A 24,736-nucleotide genomic window follows, 5' to 3' on the forward strand; every position below is an offset into this window, starting at 1 on the left:
CAAGATTCTATGCTACAAACAAGGACAAGTAGCCAGTATTGGGTCTCTGGTTACTGTGGTTCCCCTGCCTCTGAGCACTGCAGGAGCCTGGTACTTCTAAGCACTCTGCAGAAAGGTGTACACTACTGAGGAAGCCATGAGGACTAACACTGGGGGAAATAAAAATGTTGATGGAGTGAGCCAAGCAAGCATACATGATACAAGAGGAAAAGATTATTGGTAGTGTTATCTAGCATTCTCTCTAGCCTAACGTAAACACTGGATGCTATGGTAAAAGAATGGTATTTAAAGGGTCTGATCTGTTTTCAAACAGCAAAGGAAAAAATATTCATTTGGAACAAAATACCAATAGCAATACAATAGGCAAAATAATAATGAAAAAGAAGAACAAGTTGGATGGGTTAACAAGATATGATTCCATAACTCACAAAGTCAAAGTGACCAGTAGGTAGAAGCACCAAGATACACAAAATGCCAATGGAACAAAAACTCAGCAACAAACCCAGAGACTTGTGGACAGGGTCTCAATGTGCACCCAGACTAACCTCGAACTTGTCCTCCTGCCTCCATTTCTGAGGTACTATGATTTATTGGTAATTCTGTCTCCCAAGTGCTGTCATTTATCAGAGCCAGCAACCACACCCAGCATCAATACTTTTAACAACAAGTCTATTTCAACAAATGATACAAAAATAATTGAATGCACCTTTGAGTAGTCCACCCAATTTTCATTTTACACACACACACACACACACACACCACATCAAAGAAATACAAAGAGAACTATTTTCCATCAGATGAGACTATTAGAAGCCCAATGAGAGGAAACACAATGTATAGATTCATGCTCCTTTCTGAAGGCGACCTATGTCTATGAATCTAAGTTTCAAAAATAGTAAGATCTTTTAAGGCAGTAATTATATCTCAGAATGGTAATGCATTGGAAAAACAGAAAAATTATTTCTGTGTATTTACATATGTATAAACATATGTTATCGGTACCTGTAGGTTTTAAAAGCTCCTCACGGAACTTTGCATGATCAGCAATTTGTGGACCATGATCCCAAAGAAGGAAAACATGTATAAAGGGAACTATAATCTACTGAGTAACTTTTGTGAACCTGACACTATATGGACAAATATGTTATCACATTTAACCAGAACATATTAAAAGTTAGTGTTTTAAAAGACTTTGTATATCCAAACTGATAGTAAAGGCCTTAAAGAGAACTTCCTTACCAAATTCTTACAGTCAGTTGACAGAATTCATGTTCTAACAGGAGGGGAGTACTTTAAGACAAAATTAATGGTTTATAAGCAAAGAATAATTCAAGAATCAGGTTATATACAGAAGCACAATAAGTCCAGATAGCTCCACTGCCAATGCACTGGGCCCGAGCTGTAGAGCAGTAAGCCCTGAGTTAGCTAGCTGGTGGTTTCTGACTGTAATAGTTGCTAGTTTCCTTGTTTAGTATGGGTTATTTGCTTATATAGGAACCTAAAGAACTCAAGTTGTTCTGGTCTAATTATCTCCTAAGTTAAAAAAAAATACTGTGAAGATAAATTTTAGTTACCAACTCAAAATTCCCCATTAATCTTACAAAATGTTAGTTGTCCTCCAAAATTAGTTAATATTCATTATTTTAAAATATAAGATATCAAGTATAAAGTATAAGAATAAAGTAGTGGTAGAGTAAGGCTTTTATACTATAACAGAATCAAAATAAATTTCAAAGTACAATTAGTGTACTGAAAATTACAGAGAATCTGTATGTTTAAAATTGTAATTTATTCCCTGGGTAGTAGATCAGTATTATCCCTGGCATACAAATGGACTTTGGGTGCCCATCCCACAATGAGAGATGCACTCTCTCTCACCCTGGACTCTTGTGGGAGGGTCTAGATCCTGCCATGGATGAAATGACAGACTATGGACACCCCCATAGAGGACCTCACTCTCCCTAGGGAAAGGAAGGGGTATGGGGGGGTTGGTGGGAGGGCATGGGAGGAGGGGAGGGAAAGAGAGAGGGACCTGGGATTGACATGTGAAGCAACTTTGTTTCTAATTTAAATTTAAAAATTAAAAAAATGTAATTTATCTGGATTACTGCAATCTATAGAAAATATATATTTAGCCATCTATTACAGGTATCAATAATACAGAAAGGTTTTATACTCACACCATCACATACGGCAGCTATAGGAGCAACTGATCCTGCAGCAGGAATAGCTAGAAGACCCCCATAGTGTGTCAGGAAGCTAATGAAGGGTCTGAAGCTTTCCTGAGGGGTAAGACAAATGTGGAGCCTAGCTTCATCACCAACAGGGCTTCCCCCCAGAAGTTCCAGAGCACCCTCCTGAGGCCTGCTGTGTCTGGGCCATAGCTCCCTCCCTCTGCCACACCACTCTTGGACCCTTCACACATGGGCCAACCACAATTCTGATGTCCCTCCAGGCTCCAGGGGACCTGGGTAGGAGCTGGTCAGAAGGAGGCTGAGGCTGATCTAGAAGTGTCTTTTGCAGATCGAGCAGCCTGCACCAGTCAGAAAACTAATGCGTTAAAGATGTCTTTAGAGGTCCATAAAAGCCTGAGGTACCTGGAAGAGTTCTAAAGACATGCCAAACCTCCCTGATGTCTTAACCCGCTTGTCTTCCAGGACTTCATCTCAACTCTGCCCCAGAAAAACAAAAATGATGCTATTTTCTGAAGTTCTTTCAAACAGCAGGAAAGGACACCAGAGTTTATCAAACTGACTAGCCAGAGAGAACTCCCTCTGTCACCCTTCTTATCACTACCATCCTCCACAGACAGGTTCACGATAGCCCAGATGACTACAGTCTGGCCTGTTTCCTTGAACCTGAGTTAAAATGGGCTTTCCGTTCTACATAATTCTGGTTTCTGGATCTACACAAACAAGCTGGTTGTTCAGCAGCCCTTTTGTCATGTTAAACTCTCTACTGTTCTTCAAACAAATAAAAATATCTAGACACAACTATAGAGCACTTGAAATATGACTACTGAGAACAAAGTATTGAAATTTTAGTTTTGTTTAAGTAGCCCCACATGGCTATCTGTTACCAGTTTGAACAGCATTGGTCTATAATGACTTCTGGTCCTTAAACAACTAACAGCTCAAGCAAACATCTACTGACTGTTCCTCTATATTCCCACCTAATACACTAATAACTCCCAAGCTAATACACTAACAATTATTTAGTCATTACTTACTGAGTACCTCCTACAGGCCACACCCCATGCAGAACACAAAAATACTCTTTGCAGTCTCTAGTCATCCAATAACCCTACAACAAAAATAACATTTAGCTTTAACTTATATTTACTCCTATTAAAGAGATTTAACCTGGTATTTACAGCAACACACACACACACACTTATGACTTTAATATAAACAGGCATTTTTTTTTCATTTTTGCAAGGAGAATGCCATTTATTGCAACAAGAGGGGAGCATTATTTACCAGTTAGCAGGCACAAAAACTACCAAGGCCAGAAGTACACGTTCCCAGGGCCCTCTGGCAATAAGGATGGGCAGAAAACAGGAACTTGCATTCAGGCAATAATTGGAAGGAGGGGAACAAGAGATAAGTTCCTAGTCACAAGCTGGTCAGCAGATCCCCATGGGGGAAGGGTTCAACAAGAGGGAGACAAAAGGACACATGGAAGAGTAAGACAAACTTTCCTTCTTTTTTTTTTTTATTATTTTCCAGTTTAAATTTAGATAAGAAATGAGGTTGCTTCACAAGTCAGTTCCAGGTCCCTCTCCCATTCCCTCCCCTCCTCCCGTGCCCTCCCCCCAACCCACCCCCCCCCCCGTTATCCCCTCATTCCCCCAGGGAGGGTGAGGCCCTCCATGGGGGTGTCCATAGTCTGTCATTTCATATAGGGCAGGGCCTAGACCCTTCCCCAAGAGTTCAGGGTGAGAGTGCACCTCACATTGTTCTATGGGAGTCCAAAGTCCGTGTGTATACTTGGGATGGGTACTGATCTGCTGCCCAAGGCTCAATAGATTCCCTAGGCCTCCTCACTGACACCCAAATTCAGGGGGTATTGATCAGTCCCATGCTGGATTCCCAGGCTGATGCCTGGGTTTCAAGAGTTAGCCTTTGGCATTTTTTTTAAGATTTTATTTTTATGTATGTGTCCTCAACTCTATGAAAAGAACTATAGGAAACATAAGAAATACTAAGAACAGAAGTAACAGTCTTCCACAGGAAGGACACAATAATTGATTTTCCAATACCAAATGATCAGTCCTGAAAACATAAATACAAGCAACATTACACAGAGCAAGCAGGTTGCATTTATGTATTCAGGAATATATGTGTAACAACAATTAATGAAAAAAAAGGGTATGGATTTAAAAGAGAATGAGAAGGGGATATGGGAGGATTTGGAGGGAGGAAAGAAAGAGGGAAATGACATAATTGCATTACAATCTCAAAAATAAACAATAAAGTTTTTAAAAACTGTTAGAGGGCCCAATCCCATCAAAGTAAATACTATGAATTTTATCTGAGAGCTCTATCAGGTTGTTACAGTAGAGATCTCAGAAAAGGCCCTTATATTTCTCGCAGAAACTAGAAGAAACCTAACTTTTCTGAAGTGTTCTCTGTTCTCTTAAAAAGCCTTCCCTCCAAAAACGAAAGTATTTTATCAAAGCTTAAGCAAGTGGGGTTTTACCTGTCCTGTTTCTAGGATTTTACAGTATCTAACCAATGCAGAGGAAGGGAAATACCCACTCCAGCCCCTTACTATCTTCTGACATGGGGAAAAGATGCCCCAGGCAAACCCACAAAAGACAGATCTAATAACAGGACCTAACAACTTCTTCCCGCATACTTCTTCTCCCCCCTTACCACATCAATAGGACTCCTAAGCAACAACCAAAGACTACAACTAAAAGAACTATAAGCCTAAGGCATTACTTAAATATTCTCTCAGGCAAACAATCTAAATACAAAGTCAGCCTCTGATGCCACAGCTACAGCAAACACAGCCTACCTTTTTGACAGATTAACAGAACTTCATGCCATATACTATTACCTTAGCTCCTTTTATCTAATAAATCATGCCTATGAACAATATAAGTAAAAGGTGTATTGTTAAGGCAAAACCCACAAAACAATAGAGAGAAAGAGTAAGGATGTGTGGGAAGGTACTATCTGCCACTCAGACCAAGGTATGACAGAGGTTTTAGAAATACCACCAGAAATGTGAAGTACATATGCTAAAAATGCTGATGTGAGAATCAAATGACATGGAAAGCAGGGAATGGAACAATGCAAAGGAAATACCACAAATCAACACACTGCAACAGAAAAGCAATTTTGCAGTGACAGTTCAGGGTACAGAAGACATCAAGCAGCATAAATACCAAAATACTTGCATATAGGCATGTTAGATGAAGACTGCCAAAATTCAAAGAGAAACAAGAGAATAATAAAAAACTAAAAGGCCACCTTACCACAGGAAATTAGGTCAGGATTTTATCAAGCATTCCCCTTCAGGAAATCACATAGCAAGAAAAGAACAAACTGAAATATCTCAACTATTAAGAAGAGAGCTGACCCACTCAGAATTACAGTATTATACTTCAAAAATAAAGCAGTAATTAGGATTTTCATCAAATAACAGTTGAGAGAGATGAAAGCTGGCAGACTTGTCTTATAAGAAAGGATTTGATTCTTTAGTAATAAGCAAAATTTTATATCAAAAACATGGCATATATGCACCTGGTACCCAGGGAAGTCAGAAGAGGTTGTCAGATCCCCTGGAACTGGGGTTACAGACACTTGTGAGTCGCCATGTTAATGCTGAGAACTGAACCTGGGTCCTCTGAAAGAGCAGCCAGTGTTCTTACTACTGGGCCATTTTCTAGCCCCTAACATTTTAAACCTATCTCAAGTAGAGTAGCAAGACAGCTTTTCCTTTTCTTTTCACTGGAAAATAGAAATAGTTACCCTAATTATAGCACTTATTTAGTTTCTATATTCTGTCCATTTAATGTTTTATTTCCAAGTATTACTTAAAGATTACAGTAAATTCTATGTTCAAATATATCTCTATCCTCGGATTACAGTTTTGAATTTTTACTGCATAAAGTAAAACAAAAAATGACCTGATTTTCCTCATAAAACTTTGACCCAGACATTGATTTTACCTCTACTGATACTCACTGCCAATAGACAGACGTTATTAAAGTGAACACATATGTATAATGACATAAAAATTATAAGAATTTCAGTATTGCCAAACAATTTCCTTTACAATGCTCACAGTATCTCTAAGAAACAATTACCATGATTCTCCACATGACTGAAAGATTTCAAAAAAAATACTTCAATGACCTATTAAAAACACAAGGAAAGTCCGACAGTCAATGAATCGCAGCTATCATTTCACATCATGCTCCACTTCCCAGGATAGTTAGCATTTTCTAGTAAGAATTTTTCTAAGCTCCTGTGATAACAAGAGTGATATTACAGAGAACTGAGAGCACAGAGGAGAAACTACATTCCTTATGTTCATTTTGTTTTATGAGTGGTAACACACTTTTCAGCCTTAAAAGAATTAACTGGCTGTAAAAGTGTTCATCTTTCTGATACACTCTTCAAATTGAAAAATGTTAAATATGATTCGGTCAGAGAGATCGAGGCTAACAGTAAGTAGTGATCTTCACTGGTGATCTTCACTGCAGTAAGGCATCCACAAATGAATCTGTAGATGTTACATTTGTAAGTCAGCACCCTAGCTGATGGGTATCTGGGCAATCTCTATCAAAAAAGCTCTAAATATGGCAGATAACAGTTGTTCCACAATTACAGAACTTTAGAGTCTAAGAGGCAGAAAAGTTCTTATAGATCATTTCTTCCATTCCTCTCTGCCACCAGGACTCCCATTTTATTCATGAGGAAAGTAATCATCGGAACATGCTTTATATAGCAATTTCATAATTTAAACATTCAATTCTGGAAAGAAGCTCATTAATACTCTAGAAATGAACAATGCTTCAAATACTCAAGTAAACAATTCACAAGTGCCAGGAAGTTCCTTAAACTTACAAGATCTACAGGGCCCTAACCACACGTCTATGTAAGCAATAACAAGAGCTAGAGAGAAGAGTCCCAATCACCAGCTGAGCTATCTGTGAGTTGTGCAGGGAGCTCTAGGGATGGATGAGCTTTGGTGAGTCTTCTCCATGCTGGAGAGAATGGAAGAGCTGCCTTTCAGTCATTCAGCCTTCCTTAAGTAATGCCAATAAACTCACTAGTTCACTAAATGAGACCTGGGTAAAACAGTCACTTTGGTCTGTGTTTAGTGCCCTATCTGTGGTGAACAGACAATTGTTCATGTCTTGCCAGGAGCAGTTACACAATAAGATAGTCAGTTCAGAAGGGAAACTAGAACCAAGACACCTTGACATCCAAATTGGCATTTTTTTCCATTATAGTGTCAGAAATTTTAAATAGCATGAGATTTTATAGTTCAAGGAAGCTAACAAAAATCAGTCTTCTACAGTTTCATGAATACTGAACCAAAACCATCTACCCCGTCTAATGAGATCTAAATTACATGCCCCTGTACTGTATTAAATTGTCTGTATGTCTCTGTGTATGTGTGTGTGTGTCCCACAAAAGTTCAGAATCACTAGAACTTACCCACAGACTTATTTGTAAATAGACTTAACAGATATAACCAAATCACTAAAACACCACACTCTGTTGGGACAGGTCCTAAGTAAATGACTACTGACACTATGAAAGGGAAATGTGGACTCACACACAAGAACTGTTATGTGAATACTGAAGCAGAAATTGAAATTATGCTGTAATAAGCTAAGAAACATCAAGGATTTCTAATAACTACTGGAAGCAGCTAAAAGAGAGAGAAAGAAGGATTCTTCCCAGAGCCTTCAGAGAAAACATGGTTCTCCAACATTCTGATTTCAGATGTCCAAATTAAAGAACTATGAGAAAATTAATTTTTATTGTTTCAAGCCATCCAGTTGACAGCAGTTTGTTATACTAGCCCTAGAAATCTAACACACACACACAGCTTTTATATACATTAATTTCACATTACCCTGATAACATCATATTAATGTATCTTTTAAATCATAACAAAATCCCTAAGGTTGGGTACTTATAAAGAAAGGAGATGTGTTTAGTTTACAGTTTGGGATCCTCAAGATCCAAACAGCATAAAACCAGCTCTAGCAAGGACCCCATGACAGCAGATATCATCAGGTTAGAGTGATTGTACAAGGGAACAATCACATGACCAGACAGGTAGCCAGAAAGAAAGGAGGGCAAATTTGCTGTTTCTAACAACCCTACCAGATGACTTTACTCAGAGATTTATGAAAATTCACAATGACTTAAGGACCTCCCATTAGGTTTTATCTGTTAAGGGCCCATCTCAGCCCCACCATTAGGTTTAGAGGCCAAATATCTCCCACAAGTTTGTGTATTGAATACTTAGTCCTTGAATGATTCTGCTAATTTGGGGAGGTTTGTGAAATTTAAGAGGTAGGAGTGCCTAGGGACTCCCATAGAGCCTCCCATCCCAGTGGGAGCCAAGCACCCAGATGCCAGGTCTTCTCTTCTACCAAGGAGACCAGGGGGCCAGGTGGGAGACTACGCACCCCAGATTCTTGGGCTTCTTCTCCACCCACGGGACCAGAACTAGGATGAGGAATAGAAGAACTACCAGCGTATTGGACTTGCTTGCACCCACCGAAAGGGAACTCTGGTCCCCTAACCACCAGACCAGTAAGGGGCTCTTTCTGCACCAACTAGAAGAAGAGATGGGAAAGAGAAAATACAAAAACACACTCAGCAACAGAACAACAAATATGACACCGCCAGACTCTAGATAGTCCACACCAGCAAGACTCCAACATTTCAATGCAAATGAAACAGAAGAGAATGACCTTAAAAACAACTTCATGAAAATGATACTGGCCATAAAAGAGGATATAAGAAAATCGTTCAAAGAAATGGAAGAACAAACAAACCAAGAAATGGAAGAAAAAACAAAGCAAAAAATGCAAGAAATGGAAGAAAAAAAAACAAACCAAAAAGTGCAAGAAATGGAAGAAACAACAAACCAAAAAATTTATAAAATGCAACAGATGAACGAAAAGATAAACTGAAAATTGCAAGAAACAGTTCAAACAGTGCAAGGGTTGAAAACTAAAATAGAGACAATAAAAAAAAACACAATCTGAAGAAAGGCTGGAAATAGAAAACATGGGCAAACGGTCAGGTATTACAGATACAAGCATTACCAACAGAATATAAGAGATGTAAGAGAGAATCTCAAGAGTTGAAGATACACTAGGAGAAATGGACTCATCAACCAAAGAAAATCATAAGTCCAACAAATCCCTAACACAAAACATACAGAAAATATGGGACACCATGAAAAGACCAAACCTAAGAATAATAAGTATAGAAGAAGGTAAAGAAAACCACCTCAAAGAGGCAGAAAACATATTCAACAAAATCATAAAAGAAAACTTTCCCAACCTAAAGAAAGACATGCCAATGAAGGTACAAGAATCTTATAGAACACCAAATAGAGTAGACCACAAAAAAGTCCCCTCGCCACATAATAACCAAAGACCCCAAATATAGAGAATAAAGAAAGAATATTAAGAGCAGCTAAGGAAAAAGGCCAAGTAACATATAAAGGCAAACCTATCTGAATTACACATGACTTCTCAATGGAAACTCTGAAGGCCAAATGTTTCTGGATAGATATTCTACCAACACTAAGAGACCATGGATGCCAGCATAAGACTACTATACCTGGCAAAGCTCTCAATCAGTATAGATGGAGAAAACAAAATATTCCATGAGAAAACTAGATTCAAGCAATACATATCCGCTAATTCAGCCCTACAGAAAGTTCTGGAATGAAATCTCCAACCCAAGGAAGTAAACTACAACCAGAAAACCATAGATATTGGATAATCCCACTTTGCCAATAGCCAAAAGAAAAAAGGGGTGGAATTCCACACATAATTCCACCAACATCAACCATTCCAAATCAAAGAAGAAAATGACCCAAGTGGGATAACAGACATCTATAGAACATTCCATCCACATAAAAAAGAATATACCTTCTTCTCACCACCATATAGAAACTTCTCAAAAGTCGACCACATACTTGGCAACATATAAAACCTCAGCAGCTACAAAAAAAAATTGGAATAACTCCATGAACCTTATCAGACCACTATGCGCTAAAATTAGAATTCAACAAAACAAATTGCAGAAAGCCTACAAACTCATGGAAATTGAATAATGCACAACTGCACCATTCCTGGGACAAAGAAGAAATACAAAAAGAAATTAAAGACTTCCTAGAATTCAATGAGAATGAAGACACAACATACCAAAACCTATGGGACACTTTGAAAGCAGTGCTATCGGAGAAGTTCATAGCACTAAGTGCCCACATGAAGAAACTGGAGAATAGTTATACTAGAGAATTAACAGCACAGTTGAAAGCTCTAGAACACAAAGAAGTAAACTCCCCCAGGAGGAGTAGATGCCAGGAAATAATCTAACTGAGGGCTGAAATCAATAAAGTAGAAACTAGGAAAACAATACAAAGAATCAATGCAACCAAGAGTTGATTCTTTGAGAAAATTAACAACATAGACAAACTTTTGTCCAAACTTACCAAACAGCAGAGCATGAACATGCAAATTAACAAAATCAGAAATAAAAAGGGGGACATAACAAGGGACTATGAGGAAATCCAGAGAATCATCTCAGGTCATACTTTGAAAACTTGTACTCTAGAAAATTCAAAAATTTTAAAGGAAAGGGACAACTTCCTGGATAGCTATCACTTGCCAAAATTAAATCAAGAACAGAGAAGCAATTTAAATAGACCTATAACCCCTATGGAAATGGAATCATCAAAAGTCTCCCAACCATAAAAAGTCCATGTCCAGATGGCCTCAGTGCAGAATTCTACCAGAAATTCAAAGAACAGCTTATACCAACTCTTCTCAAAGGATTCCATGCCATAGAAGCAGAAGGGTCTTTGCCAAACTCTTTCTACGAGGCTTCAATAACCTTCATCCTCAAGCCACACAAAGACACAACTAAGAAAGAGAACTTCAGACTGATATCCCTCATGAACACTGATGCAACAATACTCAATAAAATACTGGCAAATTGGATCCAAGAACACATCAAAACAATCATTCACCATGATCAAGTGGGTTTCATCCCAGGGATGCAGGGATGGTTCAACATACGAAACTCTATCAATGTAATCCACCATATAAACAAGCTGAAAAACAAAAATCACATGATCATCTCACTAGATGCAGAAAAGGCATTTGACAAAATCCAACACCCCTTCATGATAAAGGTCTTGGAGAGATCCGGGATAACAGGAACATACCTAAACATAATAAGAGCTATATACAGCAAACCAACAGCCAACATCAAACGAAATGGACAGAAACTCAACGCAATTCTGCTAAAATCAGGAACAAGACAAGGCTATCCACTCTCTCCATACCTTTTCAATATTGTACTTAAAGTTCTAGCCAGAGCCATACGACAACAAAAGGAGATCAAGGGGATACAAATTGGAAAGGAAAAGGTCAAACTTCCACTATTTGCAGATGATATGATAGTTTACATAAATGACCCAAAGAACTCTACCAGGGACTCTTACAGCTGATTAACACCTTCAGCAAAGTGGCAGGCTACAAGATCAACTCAAGAAAATCAGTAGCCCTACTATATACAGATGATAAAAAGGCTGAGACAGAAATCAGAGAAACATCACCCTTTACAATTGCCACAAGCAACATAAAATACCTTAGGGTAACACTAACCAAACAAGTGAAAGACCTGTATCCCAATAACTTAGAGTCTTTAAAGAAAGAAATTAAAGAAGCCCTCAGAAAATGGAAAGATCTCCCATGCTCTTGGATAGGTAGGATCAATGTAGTAAAAATGGCAATCCTGCCAAAAGTAATCTACAGATTCAATGCAATCCCCATTAAAATCCCAGCACAATTCCTCACAGACCTTGAAAGAACCATAATCAATTTTGTATGGAAAAACAAAAGACCCAGGATAGGCAAAACAACCTTACTCAACAAAGCAACATCTGGAGGCATTACCATCCCTGACCTCAAGCTCTATTATAGAGCTATAGTCCTGAAAACAGTTTGGTATTGGCACAAAAATAGACAGGTAGACGAATCGAATCGAATTGAGCATCCTGATATTAACTCATACATGTATGAACATCTGATCTTCAACAAAGAAGCTAAAAATATACAAGGGAAAAAAGAAAGCATCTTTAACAAATGGTGCTGGCATAACTGGATGCTGGCATGTAGAAGAATGCAGATAGATCCATGTCTATCGCCATGCACAAAACTGAAGTCCAAATGGATCAAAGACCTCAACATAAATCCAGCCACGATGAACCCCCTAGAAGAGAAAGTGGGTGGTACCCTTGAATGAATTGGTACAGGAGACAGCTTCCTGAACATAACACCAGTAGCACAGACAGTGAGGTCAACAATTAATGAATGGGACCACCTGATACTGAGAAACTTCTATAAGGCAAAGGACACAGTCAACAAGACAAAAAGGCAGCCCACAGAATGGGAAAAAATATTCACTAACCCCACATTTGACAGAGGGCTGATCTCCAAAATTTACAAAGACCTCAAGAAGCAAGTCTCCAAAACACCAAAGGATCCAATTAAAAAGTGGACTACAGAACTAAATAGAAAATTTTCAATAGAGGAGTCTAAAATGGCTGAGAGGCACTTGAGAAAGTGCTCAACATCCTTAGCCATCCGGGAAATGCAAATCAAAACAACTCTGAGATACCATCTCACTCCTGTCAGAATGGCTAAAATCAAAAACACCAATGACAGTTTATGCTGGAGAGGATGTGGTGAAAGGGGAACACTCCTCTACTGCTGGTGGGAGTGCCAACTTGTACAGCCACTTTGGAAATCAGTATGGAGATTCATCAGGAAAATGGGAATCAGTCTACCACAAGACCCAGCAACTCCACTCTTAGGCATATAGCCAAAAGATGTCCATTCATACAACAAGGATGCCTGTTCCACTATGTTCATAGCAGCATTATTTGTAATAGCCAGAACTTGGAAGCAACCTAGATGCCCCTCAACCAAAGAGTGGATAGAGAAAATGTGGTACATTTACACAATGGAGTACTATTCAGCAGAAAAAGAAAAACCAATGGAATTGTGAGATTCGCAAGCAAATGGATGGCACTAGAAGAAACCATCCTGACTGAGGTAACCCAGTCACAAAAAGAGAAACATGGCATGTACTCTCTCATATATGGATTTTAGACATAGATCTGGGGAGTACCAGCCTACAATCCCATGGCCAGAGAGTCTGGGAAACAGAACTTTCATTCAGTGGCTGATGGAAGAAGAGGCAGACTCCCACGGCGAAGCACTGAGCTGAACTCAAGAATCCAGTGACAGAGATGGAGGACTGATGACCAAAGGGATTAAGACTGGGCTGGTTTAACCCCCAGAAACAGCTGACCTGATAAGGGTTAGCTCTTGAATCCCAGACTGATGCCTGGGAATCCAGCATGGAACTGTTCAAGACCCCCTGAATGTGGGTGTCAGTGAGGAGGCCTAGGTAATCTATTGAGCCTTGGGTAGTAGATCAGTATTTATCCCAGGTATACAAATGGACTTTGGGCACCACTCCAACAATGAGAGATGCACTCTCACCCTGAACTCTCGGGGTAGGGTCTAGGCCCTGCCCTGGATGAAATGACAGACTATGGACACACCCATGGAGTGCCTCACCCTCCCTGGGAAAATGAATGGCTATGGGGGGGGAGGTGGGAGGGCACGGGAGGAGGGGAGGGAAAGGGAGAGGGACCTGGAATTGACATGTGAAGCAAACTTGTTTCTAATTTAAATTTAAATTTAAAAATAGTATATATATATATATATATATATATATATATATATATAATTTAAGAGGTAGTAAACCATAGATGGTCTCCATGAATGGGACAGAATTTTGTCAAAAGACTCAGGAAGACTTGGTATTGGTGTAAAGGTACCTGATTATCAATAGTCACCAAAACTTCCAACAGTCGAGTTGCATCTCTTGAGTCCAATGAATGAAACTCTCAAATAAGTGCAAAAGCAATAGTAGTTTACTGAGTACCAGGTGCAAAGGTGCCCTGACTCACATCAAGCTTACCAGAGTTCCCTCCCAAGAGAGAAGGAGGCCCAAGAATGGGTTGCTGCTGGCTGGCTCTTACTTGTGGAGTTTTAAAAAGAACTTTATAAAGGGAAGGAGAACATTCAGGGAAGTGAGCCATCAGCTGACTACCAGCACACAGTTGGTTGGTTGGTCGGTTGTCTCTAGTGTTTTTATAAACCAGATGTCTTTGATTGTACTCAGCACACAGCTCATCAGTGGAAGCCTTCAGGATCAGGGCCCCATCCTGACTGTCTCGTAGGATCTAACTACTGACCTCCAGGGGGCCTACTAGAAGAAATAAGTCAATGGAGAAGGGTTCGTATGGGCACTTTGTTCCCTGTCCCCTAAGTTGTAGGTCTTATCTGTTAATTATCTGTTAATTTTTTTCTAACTTCTTTTTAATAACATTTCTAGTGCCAGGCATGGTGATATGTACTTCTATTCCTAGCAATTAGACGGTGGAGGCAGGAAAATCAAGTTCAAAGGCCAATCTGGTCTATATAGCAAGCCACTTTCTCAAAAAAAAAAAAAAAAAAAAAAAGAAACTAGGCGAAGCCCTTGCCTAGAATGAACTAGCTACTAATTTCAATATCTAGCACTGGAAGGTCAGGGAAAGGGAAAAGTTTAAAAAAAAATGCAAACCCAGCCCTCCCCCAAAAATGTGACAGCTAAATTATATGGTCTATTTTAACAACAAAAAGTTATTTAATTTAATAAAGAATATGAAGTCATGTTGTCTTTTCAAATGACTCTGGAAGCTTTACTATCACCCCAAACTTGAAATAATCAAAATGTTCATTAACTAGTAATAGATAAAGTAATTGTAGTGAATCCACACAACAGAATATTACTACACAACTGAAAAGCAACTACTGATACACCATGAACATGAATAGCATACAAATGCATTATATTAGGTCAAAGAAACACATTTCAAAAACTGAATACTGGATAACTGCATTTAACTAGCACACTGGTAAAAGTAAACTACACAGGCAGAAAACAGATCCACACTGCTACAGATTGTGGTGAAAGGATGGGGGTTAACTACACAGGAACAACATGAATGAAACTGGAAGCTTGTGGAACATTTTTTAATTGTAGTGATGAATATATATGCCAATTCTATTACAATTAACCCTAAAAGTAGAGATGTTTATGTAGGCAACTTAATGGTCATGTATAAACAAGTTTTTAAAAAGTTACTAAAACATCAGAAGTTTCTAAGGGGAGTTTATTTTCACTACCAACTATGCCACACAACAATTCCCAAGGTTCAATATAGAATATATGGCCAAAACTTGTTTTATCAAGTCCAAAACTTGAAAGTCAATGTCATTAAAAAGTAACTTGCTTATGAGCTTATGAAAAACAGGTTATACTCTGTAGGCAGGCAGAAAATATTTCCCAACTAATACACAATTCACTAGAGTTGGGACTAACTTGGTCTTCTTACTCCATGGGTACATACACATATATCTTTAAAAACAAAATCATTCATGTCTCAAAATATTAAAATAAAACAGAAAAGTGTTATTCACAAAAATATACTAACCTGAACTTCCTCAGTTAATAAAGATGGAAAGGACTTATCGTGAACAAAAACACCACCAGGGTCAGAGATGGCCTAAGCCAGAACAGCAACCTGAAATAAAAGAAAGTAAATTAATTCACCCTCCTCAAATTTCACTTAGCATCACTATACTTATTTTTTACTTACTTTCAATGTGGGAGTCGTAAGTAAATGTTTGTATTCTGCATTAACTAATTCTGCAACCATCATTTTCCAAATGACAAGAAGGAATGAAGTTTCATTTTGCTAGTTATACCCAAACTCAGTTGCACTTAATTTGCTTAATATTCCATCCCCAAAGCAAGTCAGCCCCTCAATGGTTCCTTCCCAGTCACAAACATACCTCTTTCCAGTCTACAGTTCAAAATCTACATCCCCAACACCTCAATTAGTTCTACACCTTTGTTTCTTCCTCCTTCTACACAAACTTCCCCTCAAAATAATTAATCTACTTGCTTTCCTCAGAACAATTTTATTATTCTCAGTCTTAATCATACAATGAGTCTTCTTGGCATATAAAAGAAGACAGTGCAAATTTTACTCTGTTGAGTGCTAAATAATTTCATACTATTATAAACACTGAGTGTTTCTAGGATTTATTCACATTATTTGGAATTTTCTTTTTCAAGTACTGCTTTTAGCCTTTCTTTAGAGGGGTCATATGAGCTAAGGTTTGCTCCACTGGTAAGCCACAACTCTTTTGAACTTTTTTTTCCTACTTTTTGCCAATTAAACTATTTAAGTTACCCTTCTCAAAGCTCTTTAAGAATTCTATACTCCATTAACCTTTGATAGATTATTTGCTGCCATAGGGAATCTATATCCTACTTCTTCGTTGCTGGATCTCCATGTTTGACATATGATAAGGAATCAGTGTAATTCATAGACAAGTGAAGTGGTTTTAATAAACATTTACTGCATATATGTATATAAGTCACGAGTACAAAAACCCAATTAACACTACACTCTATGGCAGTATCTTTCTCTCTGTCACCCTACTCTTATGACATGTGATTATTCTTGAAATGTCATTAATCGTTTGAAGTAAGATTGATATTTACTATAAGAAGTGATTTTTCCTCCAATGACACCAAAGCCCATGGAAACTGATTTTTGTCAATTAGAATTAATTGGAAGAAGCACCATTCCTTAACTTCCTATACAATCAAGAGCCCAATTACTTTTAATTTCCAAAACAATTTAAAGTTCTGAGGGATAATAGGCTATGAAAACCTTCAACAAATTGCCCTAAACAGAAATCCCTTTGTATAGTACAATATTGTTCACATTATCTCATCTGGTAGATCAATTTGAAGAGGACAAACAGTAACTGAAAAGACCATAAATGTACAATTTATACATAAACATGATATGTAAAATCTACCTAGATTCACTATAGTTCTTTCCTGAAACTTCACCTAAAAGCTTTTGCCAACTTTCCACAATAATTGAAAAGTGTAAGATTTATGTCTATTGCCATCATAAAATAAATGCTACCAGATTTACCTTCTGATGGTAAACAACTGCAAATACAATCACACACACACACACACACACACACACACACACACACACACACACGCATGCCACTTTCCAGATCTTGAACAAAAATTAGTGGGATGTATAGTGCCTGAAAACTTGAAACACCAGGTAGTCTCTAGAAGTATTTTGTCTTTACACTAAGAGACATGTTCTATATACCACTGCAGACAGATTCAAACAAAGAATGCGGGAGCTGCGCTAACTCTTAAAAAACAAAGATCCAAGTTCACTACAATGAAGTGGCAATGGTTTCTAGAATAGACACTGGAAAACAAAAGCTACATATCTATACTGGGGTTCACTTGCACCTCAGACTTAACAGTAATTCCACACACACACTTAGGCATATGTCCATGAACCAAGAGAGCAAAAAAAAAAAAAAAAAACAAAGGAAAAAATCAGGGGTGACATTTGTCAATGAGAGTTCTATCAAGCAAAGACAAAGGTTCTCATTATACATCGAATAAAATGGTTCACTAGTAGACTGTTCTATAATGATCCCAAAAGTTCTTTAAAACCAAGCCTTAAAGGATAATCTAATCTTCCATCTAACACCTGTAACCATCAACCAATAAGGAAAAAAAACCTTACACTTCATGGGCATGTGGTATTCAGAAGGGGTGTGGTTCATAGCTCATATGACCCCACTAAACAAAGACTAAAAGCAGTACCCGAGAAAGAAAATTCCAAATAATGTGACTACATCTAAGAAAACCTCAGGAGTATTTTTAGAAGTATGAAATTACTTAACACTCCACAAGATAAAATTTATAATCTCCTTTTTAAATGCTTACTAAGCATCAACTAATTGCTAAGCAATTTTTTAAAAATTATAAAAACAATTTCTAGAGCCTTAATGAGAGAAAAGTCAATCAAAGCCAACCTAGAATTGACAGTTGTTAGAAATAGGAAACTAAAGTTAAAACACTATAGTGATTATACATATATTTCATATTGTCTGGAAGGCAAGAGAAAGACTAGATATATCAGTAAAAATACAGAGAAGACAAGATCCAAATGAACACCTAGGCATACACACAAAATGTCAGAGATGTTCTACCAGATACTTGGTAGTTTTCTATTCTGTAGCTCCAGGTTTTATACCATTCCCTAAATTCCTTTGGGGTGGTTATTCCTCAGCCTCAAAAAGCTTCTTCATAGACTTATGAAGTATAATACAGTACAGCAACTAGAGCAATCAGAGGCTCATTTATTACCTGTCTTTCAGGAATCAGTTTTTATTCCTTGATGGCAGTGTCTTAAGAATTGTCATTTCCACTCAACAGGAGGGAAAATATGCAAAATAATAGATATCTAACCAACTTCCCAAGGCTAGTAAAGTCATGGATATAATAAAAGCATCTACTATCACTACTTTGATAGACCAGCATAATTCCTAACTACAATAAATCCTATCCTTACAGTCACAGATAAGTGTAGTTACCACCCTCATCAAAGAAGCTCTTCTTTACAGCAAATGGAGACCAACCATCACAGAAAACCACAACTGAACAAACACAATGTAGAAATCACTGAGATAAGAATCATGTGAAACGGGCTGAAGAGATGGCTCAGAGGTTAAGAGCACTGGCTGCTCTTCCAGAGGTCCTGAGTTCAATTCCCAGCAACCACATTGTGGCTCACAACCATCTATAATGAGATCTGGTGCTTTCTTCTGGTGTGCAGACATACATGCAGACAGAACACGGTATACATAATAAATAAATCTTAAAATTTTTTTAAAAAAGAATCATGTGAAATGAGAAATTATGACATTAGGAAAAAACACATAATAAGAGATACATACGTGATAGAAAATATGGTTTATAAAATAGGCAATGGGCTGGAAAGATGGCTCAGCCATTAAAGACTAGCCTCACAACCAAAAATATAAAGAAGGCAAATATCATCATTATTTAAGGAATACTCAGCAGTAAACAATAATAAAAAGACAATATAAAATCCATATTAGACAAAATATAAACTGAATAATTTCTCTAAGGGGGGAAAAAAAGACCATATACCTATGACCAAGGTCGCAATATGTGATCTCATACTTATTCAGAACAAATACATGAAGGATGTTATTCATTTAAGACGAAACACCACACTTGTTTATCACTAGTGGTGCTGGAATTTGTTCTAGTTTAAAGGGAAGCTGAGACTAGAACTGAAGCAGGAACCATGGAGGAACTCTACTTGCTGGCTTGCTTCCCTGACTTGCTCAGCTACCTTTCTTGTTCAGCACAGGCCCACCTGCCTAGGGATGATACTGCTACTGTGCCTGGGCCCTCCCACTTCAATCAGCAATCAAGAAAATACCTCAAAGACAAGGCCAGGCCCATAGTGCCAATTTTCAATTAAGGTTCTTTCTTCCCAGATCATTCAAGTTTGTATCAAGTTTACAAAAAAATTAACCAGTACAGAATCCATGGTCAATATTATGAAATTTGCCTATAATCTTAAAATACTAAAGGAAGAAAGAGACAAACAAATCTTTAAAACTAAATAAACAAATTTATCTCTGTAATAGGTAAAAGATGAACTATTTCCTCTTTGATGAAATGCAAGAGAGAAAGAGAAAGAGAGAGAGAGAGAGAGAGAGAGAGAGAGAGAGAGAGAGAGAGAGAGAGAGAGAGAGAGAGAGAGAAGGGGAAGGGAAGTTATGAATCATAGGTTTTATATTCAGTCTGTGGTATTGAATTGTCAGTCATTTTCCCATATTGCTAGAAAGAAAAATGACTGTGAGTTACAATGAACAAACCCTAGATGGGAAGAGAAAAACTGTAAGTGATCCGCTGATGCTCATTTAAAGAAATGATACGTCCTCATCTAAAAAAGGAAACATAAAAGCCACATATGAAATGAACAAAAAAAACTAAACTTATGGGGAAATTACATATTTAACAGATGACAGAAAGAAACTGTCTGAAGTAAAATTGGCCAATTTTGAGGGGGAAAAAAAGTTCTTTCAAAGGGCGTAAAGGCTGTAAACATGTCTAAAATGAAAAGCTAACCATGACTCAGTCACAACTGAATCTTATAAAACTAATGATCCCTGGGCTATCTAAAGCATCTCACAAGTCTGACTTCAGAGAGGATTAGATGAGATTGTATCTACAGATTATATGGATGAGACTACCAAGATTGATGCTAGCAGCCCACAAGATGCAGCTTGCTATATGTAATTTCCCTACTGGGAAAGTATCAACATAAACAGAGCATGAAGGTATACTGCGCTGGCTCAGGCATAAAAGCAGTAAAGCAGAACATCAGTGTTCCCTAGCTATGGTGCACCTTGTTAAAGTCTCAGCTCTTGAGAAGACCACAGTGACACTGATGGTGTGTACTGCTCCACTTCCTACTTTTCAGTGAGTCTGGTGAGTGAATGGAGCTGCATTCACGAAAAGAAAAATAGGTTAGGGAGGTGATATTCATGGGGAAAGAAAGTATTACATGCTAATAACAACCAAAGGGGGTGAAAGAGTATACAGAGTGCTTGCTTAGCATGAATGAGGCCAAGTTCAATTTCCAGCACCAAATAAACCAGGCATTGTGGTATTTACCTGTAATTCCCCCATGCAGGAGGTAAAGAAAGGAAGATCAGTAACTTAAGGTCATTCTCAGCTATACATTAAATTTGAGGACAGCCTGAGATAATTTTACCTTAAGAAAATAAATACATAAATAAATAATAGGCTAAAAGTGTTAGGAATTTAAAAACTTAAGTTTATCCCAGCACTATCTTTAAAAAATTGAATTAGCATAAGATTGCCAAATTCATATTTCTTAGTAAGTAAATGCTGGCCTATAAGTATCCTGACAACATTATTTTAAAGTAAAGAAGTTAGAAACGAATTCTTTATTCTTCCTCTTTTCCTGAAATCATCTGCTTTATTAAAATAACACAGTACTACGAATGGCCACAGGGTACAAGCCTATCACCCCAGCTACTCAAACTGAGAAGGATTCTCGCTCCTACCTTGAAAACTTAGGAAGACTGGCTCAACAGTGAAAAGGAAAGATTTCAAAGGCTGGGATACAAGTCAGTCATGGGGTACTTGCCTACCATTCATAAGGCCCAAAACTCAACCCCCAGAGGCACAGAAAAACAAGAAAAAAATTATTACTAAGTCAACCTTACCTGTGAAATTTTGTCTATTTTATCCCTAATTAATGCTTACTCATATTACCTAAGTAAACTGTCTTTAATTTTTAAGTTCTTTATGGCATTACAAAATCAGCTTCCTTTTTTCCTTCCTCAAACTATGCTGAGAATCACCAAAGTAATGTAAGTGACGTCTGTCATCTTTAAACTCACATCACATGCTTGTTCAAATCTTAGAATCACCCAAAATACACGAATTCTGAAAAACTAGAAAAGATAATTATGTGAATTATCTCATAGTTAACATCCTTTTATAGTGATTGTCTTCTCAGTTAATCTGAAATCAGAAGGCAATATACCAAAATTTCCATCATTTATACTACCACCACTCCTTCAACTTTCCCATGGGGCACAGTTTGAATTTCTAAGACATGTAATTGGCTGCTTTCCCACCACCTCACCACAAGACTCTGCACACTATAACGAACAAGCCTGTTATTCATCTTTTTACCCTTTAATGAATTCTAGCACAAAAAAAACCTTATGTTTGCTATTTCTCCACACCAATATCTCCACAGCAAAGACAAAACAGTGGAATTATCTTTGAGAATATTCTGTGTAAAATAAAAATGCTTTGTAGCTATCAAATGGAATTCATCTCCTATTACCTATTACGCTAAACCTTACCTGACAAATAGTGACATGCACTAGGAATACAGCAGAACAACTGGCCCTTAGGATGCACCAGAGTTCAATTCTGTGGCTCCACAGCATACATCTATTCCCAGGTCCTCTATTCCCAGGTTCTAGAGCTTAACTAAATCATGTTAGAATCATTCATGACCCTACTGCCCTACCTACCACAACATCCCTCACCAATCTTTTTATGGTCTCCTATACTAGTTGGACTTCCATTTCCAAGTCTGTATAGTTCATAACAACTACCGTTTGCTGTTTTAAGTTTGATTTGGTTTGTTGGTTTGCTAAAATCTTCAAGCTGTTATCCCTAACCAGGGAAGACAGAAAGGCATAATCAATATGCCAGGCTTTTTACCTATAACACTATTTCTGCAATACAAAAAAAATCCATATGCTTTTAAAAATTTAGTCAAAACAAATGTGTAATATTATATTACCTATGCTGATTCAAGTCTCATCTGAATATTTTCTATTCATCCAATAGTATAGTTACAAGCTTTAAAAAGTAAAACTCTATACCAGATGCAATAAGAAATCAAGAGAAACTGGTATTTGATAAAATAAAGCAAGATGTAAATGATATAATAAACATGATACCATTAAATTCAATTTATGAACCTGCACTTTATACTCTGATAGAAAAAATAAGCTCATTTTAAGATAAGATGTATTCACAAGAACTGACATATTTAAGGTATAGAAATATGAAAAGAATCTGCTCGGATCCCAGCACTTGGGAGTTCAGCTTGGGTTATATAGTATATTCAGGACTACTCAGCAACACAGATAAGAGTCTGCCTCGACACACAGAAAACATTAACTGGGGGATGGAGAGATAGTTCAGTGGTCAAGAACACTGGCTGCTCTTCCAGATGACAGAATTCTATTCTCAAAATCAACATGGCAGCTCACAACCACCTATAACTCCAGTTCCAGGAGATCCAAGGACCTCTTCTGGCCTTTGTAGGCACCCAAGTATGCAAGTGATACTCAGACATACATGCAGACAAAACACTCACAAACATCAAATTAAAATTTTAACTAAAACAAAAAAAAAATGGGCCAGGGATTGGAAAGATTGTTCAATCAGTAAGGTGCTTGCCACACAAGCCTAAGGACCTGAGTTCAGACCCCTAGCATCCACACAAGAATCAGAGCACACATCTAGACGTACAGACAGTCAGATCCCGGAATTCACCAACAAAGCAGTAAAGCCCAACCTGTAAGCTCCAGACTCAGTGGGACCATCTGTCTCAAAATATAAGATGGAAATTAAGGAAGATACCTGAAACTGACTTCAGACCTCCACATGTACAGCAAGAATTGGAAGAAGAAACATACCAAAAAAGGCAGGAAATGGAAGAAGAAACAAAGCAAAAAGTGCAAGAAGTGGTAGAAAAAAACAAAGCAAAAAATGAAAAAAATGGAAGAAGAAACAAACCAAAAAAGGCAGGAAATGGAAGAAGAAGCAAAGCACAAAATGCGAGAAATGGAACAAAAAGCAAACCAAAAAATGCAAGAAATGGAAGAAAGAACAAACCAAAAAATTCATAAAAGGCAACAAATGGACGAAAAGATAAACAGAAAATTGCAAGAAGCAATGCAAACACTGCAAGGGTTGAAAACTGAAATAGAGACATTAAAAAAAAACAAAATCTGAAGAAAGGCAGAAAATAGAAAAGCTGGACAAACAGTCAGGCACTACTGATACAAGCATTACCAACAAAATAGAAGAGATGGAAGAGAGAATCTCAAGTGTTGAAGATACACTAGGAGAAATGGATTTATCAACCAAAGAAACCCTTAAATCCAACAAATCCTTAACACAAAACATCCAGGAAATATGGGACACCATGAAAAGACCAAACCTAAGAATAATAGGTATAGAAGAGGGAGAAGAAATCCACCTCAAAGGGGCAGAAGGCATATTCAACAAAATCATAGAAGAAAACTTTCCCAACCTTAAGAAAGACATGCCAATGAAGGTAAAAGAAGCCTACAGAACACCAAATAGAGTGGACCACAAAAAAATATCCCCTCGCCAAATAATAATCAAGACCCCGAACATACAGAATAAAGAAAGAATATTAAGAGCAGCTAAGGAAAAAGGTCAAGTAACATATAAAGGCAGACCTATCAGAATTACACCTGATTTCTCCATGGAAACTCTGAAAGCCAGAAGGTCCTGGATAGATATTCTACCTACACTAAGAGACCATGGATGCCAGCCCAGACTACTATACCCGGCAAAGCTCTCAATCACTATAGACAGAGAAAACAAGATATTCCATGAGAAAACTAGATTCAAGCAATATGTGTCCACTAACCCAGCCCTACAGAAAATTTTGGAAGGAAAACTCCAACCCAAGGAAGCTAACTACAATCAGAAAAACATAGGCATTAGAGAATCCCTCTCTACCAACAGCCAACAGAACAAAGGGGTGAAATTCCACACATAATCCCACCAACAACAACCATTGCAAATCGAAGAAGGATGAGCAATCAATGGTCATTAATATCCCTCAATATTAA

At 37.7% G+C, this 24,736-nt stretch overlaps 1 protein-coding gene across 2 annotated transcripts in view; it reads right to left on the reverse strand.

The window, feature by feature from the left end:
- Fut8 (fucosyltransferase 8) overlaps window positions 1–24,736 on the reverse strand; it is a 215,279-nt gene that overhangs the window by 147,478 nt on the left and 43,065 nt on the right. For both annotated transcript variants that reach the window (XM_013115426.3, XM_040742877.1), the window contains exon 2: window positions 15,838–15,927. The gene's annotated coding sequence lies outside the window, so the exon portion shown is untranslated. The remainder of the gene's footprint in view (window positions 1–15,837; window positions 15,928–24,736) is intronic.

This window comes from Mesocricetus auratus, unplaced genomic scaffold (assembly GCF_017639785.1).
Source record: "Mesocricetus auratus isolate SY011 unplaced genomic scaffold, BCM_Maur_2.0 Super-Scaffold_15014, whole genome shotgun sequence".
Lineage (NCBI taxonomy): Eukaryota > Metazoa > Chordata > Mammalia > Rodentia > Cricetidae > Mesocricetus > Mesocricetus auratus.